Below are 6,008 nucleotides of genomic sequence, written 5' to 3'. Positions count from 1 at the left end.
CGGTGGCCAGGAGTGGCCACTGCACTCCAGTCTGGGCGACAGAGTGAGACTTCAACTCAAAAAAAAAAAAAGAAATACAATTAATACAGGAAATATAAACTGGTCCCTCTTTTAAAATAGTAGATTTAACCTCTCCAATATTTTGTATGGTGTGGGTAGTTGAGGGTTTTAAAAAATTTGTAGTCATTTGTGTTTTTGCTAGAAAATTCATTCCCTCTAGAGTCTCAGCTTATTGCATAGAATTCACAAAGTATTTTTGTGTAATTCTTTTTAACATTTTTTCAAACCTGAAATGATATATGTGCAGATATATAGGTACTTGTTGGGAGCCAGCCACAGAGGCCCACTGAGCGTTAGGGATCAGAAAGGTCCGTTGACCCCAAGACCACTAGGATGCGTTCGGGAGCTATTGACCCCATTTCCTCCCCCTTTGTACGCAGCACTAACCAGATTAAGCTCCTGTGAGCTCAAAACATAAAAACTCTGAGACCGGGATGAACACAAGCTAACTTTAGAAGCTCATTGCTCCCATTCTGCCACAACTGCAGTTTTGGCTTTCACACAACTTATAATTCAAACTCATGTCACATCTAAGAGCCTCAGTATTAGTCACAGGCTTCTGGGTCATGATCTTAGGATTTATTGAAGGTGTAAATTGTAGAATATAGTTTTAGAAGACAGCCATTTTTGAAAGAATGCAACTGGGTTACTTGCAGGTAGCCCACTGTGAACTTTGGAATGGGCCACTTTTGTTTGTAAAGTAAATACTTAAGCTTCTATAGAATTGTTTAACTTGGCATAAATCAATCATTTTAGGATGAAAAAGGTTTATAGAAGATGTCAGTCACAGATTAGGTTATCCTTTGTTATGGGATTATAAGATTATCATATGAAAAGGGTTTAAAGGCAATCATTGATTAAGTTTTCATGGATTAAGGTTTCTGGTGGGTGGGGGACGCCCCTCCCACATCTGACTTTGTGTATAAAAGACCCATTGTAATTCCCAATATCACTCAATTGCTTCTGCACTAGACTGGAGTCCAGTCTCTTTGTTTCTCTCTTCTTCCCCCCAGTCACTGACGCCGTCTCCACCTTTGGGGTACCCTGAACCCAGCTGAAGCTAGTCTCCGGCAAGTGGCGCCCAACTTAGATTACAGCAGGTCAGATTACGAGCATTCCAGAAGAGGACATTCTTATGATAGCAACATGGAGTCACAAAGTAGGGACCAGGAAAAATGCAGAGAAAGAGAAAGAGATATGGATTGGAAAAGGTCCCGGAAATCCCCATCTCCTGGGAGAAGGAGCCCAGAACCATCAGTACCCCAGAATTCCTCTGCTCAGGATGAACCTACTGCAAAGAAGAAGAAAGATGAACTGGATCCTCTTCTTACTCATACTGGTGGAGCATATATTCCCCCTGCAAAGCTCAGGATGATGCAAGAAAAGATTACAGATAAAAACAGTTTAGCATACCAGAGGATGAGCTGGGAAGCCCTAAAGAAGTCAATCAATGGCCTTATCAACAAAGTCAACATTTCCAACATAAGTATCATTATTCAAGAGCTTCTTCAAAAAAATATAGTTAGAGGAAGAGGACTGCTTTTCAGATCTGTTTTGCAAGCACAGAATGCTTCTCCAATCTTCACCCATGTTTATGAAACATTAGTGGCAATGATCAACTCAAAATTTCCACAAATTGGAGAATTAATACTCAAGAGGCTAATTCTTAATTTTCGAAAAGGCTATCAAAGAAATGATAAGCAACTTTGACTGCTTCAAAATTTGTGGCATATCTTATTAATCAAAATGTGGCATATGAAGTTTTATGCTTAGAGATGCTCACTTTGCTCCTGGAAAGATCAACAGATGCTAGTGTTGAAGTTGCTATTGGTTTTCTCAAGGAATGTGGCCTCAAATTAACACAAGTGTCACCAAGAGGAATTAACAATATATTTGAATGCCTTCGAAACATTCTGCATGAGTCTGAAATTGACAAAAGAGTTCAGTATATGATTGAAGTGATGTTTGCTGTACGGAAGGATGGATTCAAGGACCACCTCATTATTCTAGAAGGACTTGACTTAGTGGAAGAAGATGATCAGTTCACTCATATGCTCCCTTTGGAGGATGACTACAATCCAGAAGATGTTCTTAATGTTTTCAAGATGGATGCTAATTTTATGGAGAATGACGAGAAGTACAAAGCTATTAAGAAGGAAATTCTTGATGAAGGAGACAGTGACTCAAACACAGACCAAGATGCTGGAAGTAGTGAAGAGGAGGAGGAGGAAGAAGAGGAAGAGGGAGAAGAAGATGAAGAAGGACAAAAAGTGATTATTCATGACAAAACAGAAATTAATCTAGTCTCATTTCGTTGAACAATTTATCTTGCTATTCAATCAAGTTTAGATTTTGAAGAATGTGCTCATAAATTGCTGAAAATGGAGTTTCCTGAAAGCCAAACAAAAGAACTCTGCAACATGATACTTGATTGCTGTGCCCAACAAAGGACATATGAGAAATTTTTTGGCTTGTTAGCTGGGCGATTTTGCTTGCTAAAAAAAGAATATATGGAATCCTTTGAAAGCATATTCAAAGAACAGTATGATACCATCCATCACTTGGAAACAAACAAATTGAGAAATGTTGCTAAGATGTTTGCTCACCTTTTATACACTGATTCACTTCCATGGAGTGTCCTGGAATGTATAAAACTGAGTGAAGAAACCACCACATCATCCAGTAGAATTTTTGTCAAAATATTTTTTCAGAAACTGTGTGAATACATGAGTCTTGCTAAACTTAATGTAAGATTAAAGGATGAAACACTGCAGTCATTCTTTGAAGGATTATTACCCCGAGATAATCCGAGAAACACTCGGTTTGCCATCAACTTCTTTACCTCTATAGGTCTTGGAGGGTTAACGGATGAATTACGTGAGTATCTCAAAAATACACCAAAGGTCATCATGGCACAGAAAGCAGATGTTGAGCAAAATAAATCCTCCCCATTCTCTTCCTCTTCGGTGTCCTTCTCTTCAGAGTCTGACTCCTCTGACTCTGATTCTGACAGCAGTGATAGCAGTTCAGAATCTTCCAGTGACAAGAATGAGTCTTCTGAGGCAGTAGTCATAGCTCTGCCTCAGCTAAAGGTTTAAGAAAAAAGGGACAAGGGAAGACCAGAAGTAAAGAAGTAGATAAGTTGATCAGGAATCAAACACATGATAGGAGACAAAAAGAAAGAAGACCAGAACAGAGGCACGAGGAGACAAGGACTGAGAAAAAAAGAAGGTCAGAAAAATACAGAGATCAAAATTTAAGAGATTCAAATTGGAGAGATCCTATCACAAAATACACATCAGATAGAGGTGTTCCTTCCGAATGAAATAATTACAGTAGAGTTGTGAATGACAGAGACCAAGAAATGCACATAGATTTGGAAAATAAGCATAGTGATCCCAAAAAGAAGAGAGCAGAGAGAAGGAATTCTTTTTCTGAAAATGAGAAGCACAGACAATGAAATAAGGACAATGAAAATTTTAGAAGAAAAGATAGATCCAAGTCAAGGGAAATGAATAGGAAACATTCAGGCTCTAGAAGCGATGAAGATAGGTATCAGAATGATGCCAAGAGGCAATGGGAAAAATCTAGCAGATACTCTGAACAGTCCGGAGAATCAAGAAGAAATCAGGACCGGCGAAGAGAAAAGTCTCCAACAAAGCAAAAATAATTCTACAAAATGACATAAACTGGACATGCCTTATATTCATTCAGTTGAAGCAAATGATTTTTTACATTGATTGATAAATTTTATAGAGAATTCTTGTATAAAGTACCGGTTTGTATTTGTACATTTAAAAAATGTTTTCATTGTAATATGTTTTATAATTGAGACATTTCAAGGCCCTACACGTAAAATTATTTGGAGTTTCACCAGAAGGAAATGTTAAACCTATGGTAAAATGGAAGGATCTTCTCACAGGCCAATGGAGAGGGCCTGATATATTACTAACCAGTGAGAGAGGACATGCTTGCATATTTCCACAGGATGCATCAACTCCTGTTTGGATTCCTGATCGATTCATTCGAAATGCCCTCGCTAACCCAAAGACTGAGATGGATGGCATGAATCCTGTTGAATCAAAGGAATAGACCGGAGAAAAATGTAAACAAAATAAGGGTTTCACTTCCTTTGTCCTCTCCTATTCCTCCTACAACTCCAATTCCTGCCTTCCCTACTACTCTTGTTTCTTGTAATCTGTTCTGTGAGTCCCTTCGCCTTTATCTGGGAAGGAAGGGCAGGCGTCTATGGCTGTGGTGCCTAGCTCTGACTTTCAGTCTTTCTCTTTTACCTTCGGAGAAAGGGCAGGTGCCAAAGGCCACGGCACCTGACCCCAGCCTCCAGTCTTTCTCTTTTACCTTTGGAGAAGGGGTGGGTGCCAAAGGCCACGGCACCTAACCCCAACCTCCAGACTTCTCACCCCCCCTTCTCAAGGGGGTGGCTCGGACAAAAGGATGTTAAAAATTCTTCTTTGTTGTCTTCTTATGATAAATTTCTCTCAAGTTCAACTTTCCCAGACGGAAGTAAAGGAATCATATAAGTGAATCCTGTTAGCTAACTACAAAATAGGTGTTAAGAAGCTGACTAGACTGGAAGGACAAGTTCTTTTGAATGTATTTCATCTCTCAGTCAGCACTGGTGCAAACTCCAAAAATTAGAAAAGGGCCCACAAACCCCTCAACTATAACTATTGGACACAGCCTTTAAAGTTTTTAACAACTGGGAGGAGAAAAGAATGCAGGACCAAAAACATAATATAAACTTACTGCATGCAGTCCGAGATATCAAGGTGGGAGAAGAGCTCACCATCTGCTACCTGGATATGCTGATGACCAGTGAGGAGCACCAGAAGCAGCTGAGGGACCAATACTGCTTTAAGTGTGACTGTATCCGATGCCAAACCCAGGACAAGGTGATCTGCAACTCTTTCACCATCTGTACTGCAGAGATGCAGGAAGTGGGTGTTGGCCTGTATCCTAGTATGTCTTTGCTCAATCACAGCTGTGACCCTAACTGTTCAATTGTGTTTAATGGACACCACCTCTCAGCGTACCTGCTTGCCCCTTCAATGATATGGAAAAGGACTGGCCACTCATCCAGCGAGATACTGGCTTCCTGAAATGGAGAGACTGTGCTTATAACTCTAAGGTGGACTATACTGTACCTGGTGAAAGACTATATATTAGTGACTGGGGTTTTAATGGCTCTATGCTTGCTGCAACTAGAAGGCACTCCAATGAATGGATACCAGACAAGCCATTCAACCTCATTTGTGGAGAGCCCTCGCAGCCCTTCAATCAGTCAGCCTGTCTAGACCTGTGGGACAAACTCAGCAGTACCACATTAGGGATGCTTGCAGTTCTCTTACGTGTTTTTAGTATGAAATAAGTACCAAGTTGTTAAAATTGAGTATCATAGGAATGTTTATAAGGTATCTTGTACTGGGTGTATTTTTAGTTAATTGTTTAATGCCTTTTACAAAGGTTTTATTATTCTTGAGCAGCCATCTTATTTGATGATTCTTGTATAATTGTCATCTCGTTGGTATGATGCATATGGTTTATAGATATTGTATGAGGCTAATGCTCTTTTAGAAAGACAGAAAAGATTTTTGGCTACTTTTAATTTTAGGAGCTACAGTTTTAATAGCTACTTTTGAACTGTAGCATTATCTAGGGAAGTTCATACAACTATGTTTGCTGATTGGCTATCTAAAAACATTTCTATTGCCGTAGTTATTCAGGAAATCATAGGCCAGAAGTTAGAGAGTAAGGTTAATGTTTTAGCAGTAGGGCAAGAACTTGTGACCTTAAAAATGAAATTGGCTCTCCCATGTCACTCTGAGTTTACATCTGTCCATACTTGGGAAAAAGTAACTTGGAATTTGGAACCATTCAGACCTGAGTATAGACCTTACTAAATTACATCAAGAAATTCAGGCATCATT

At 39.4% G+C, this 6,008-nt stretch overlaps 1 pseudogene; it reads left to right on the top strand.

The window, feature by feature from the left end:
* The window catches only part of LOC103277208, a 9,969-nt pseudogene extending 6,466 nt beyond the window's left edge, over positions 1-3,503 (top strand).
* The last annotated feature ends 2,505 nt before the right edge of the window (positions 3,504-6,008 follow it).

The sequence above is a fragment of the Carlito syrichta genome, unplaced genomic scaffold, assembly GCF_000164805.1.
Source record: "Carlito syrichta isolate Samal-C Ts95f unplaced genomic scaffold, Tarsius_syrichta-2.0.1 Scaffold316508, whole genome shotgun sequence".
Taxonomy (NCBI): Eukaryota; Metazoa; Chordata; class Mammalia; order Primates; family Tarsiidae; genus Carlito; species Carlito syrichta.
This window is presented reverse-complemented; position numbering and strand designations above follow the sequence as displayed.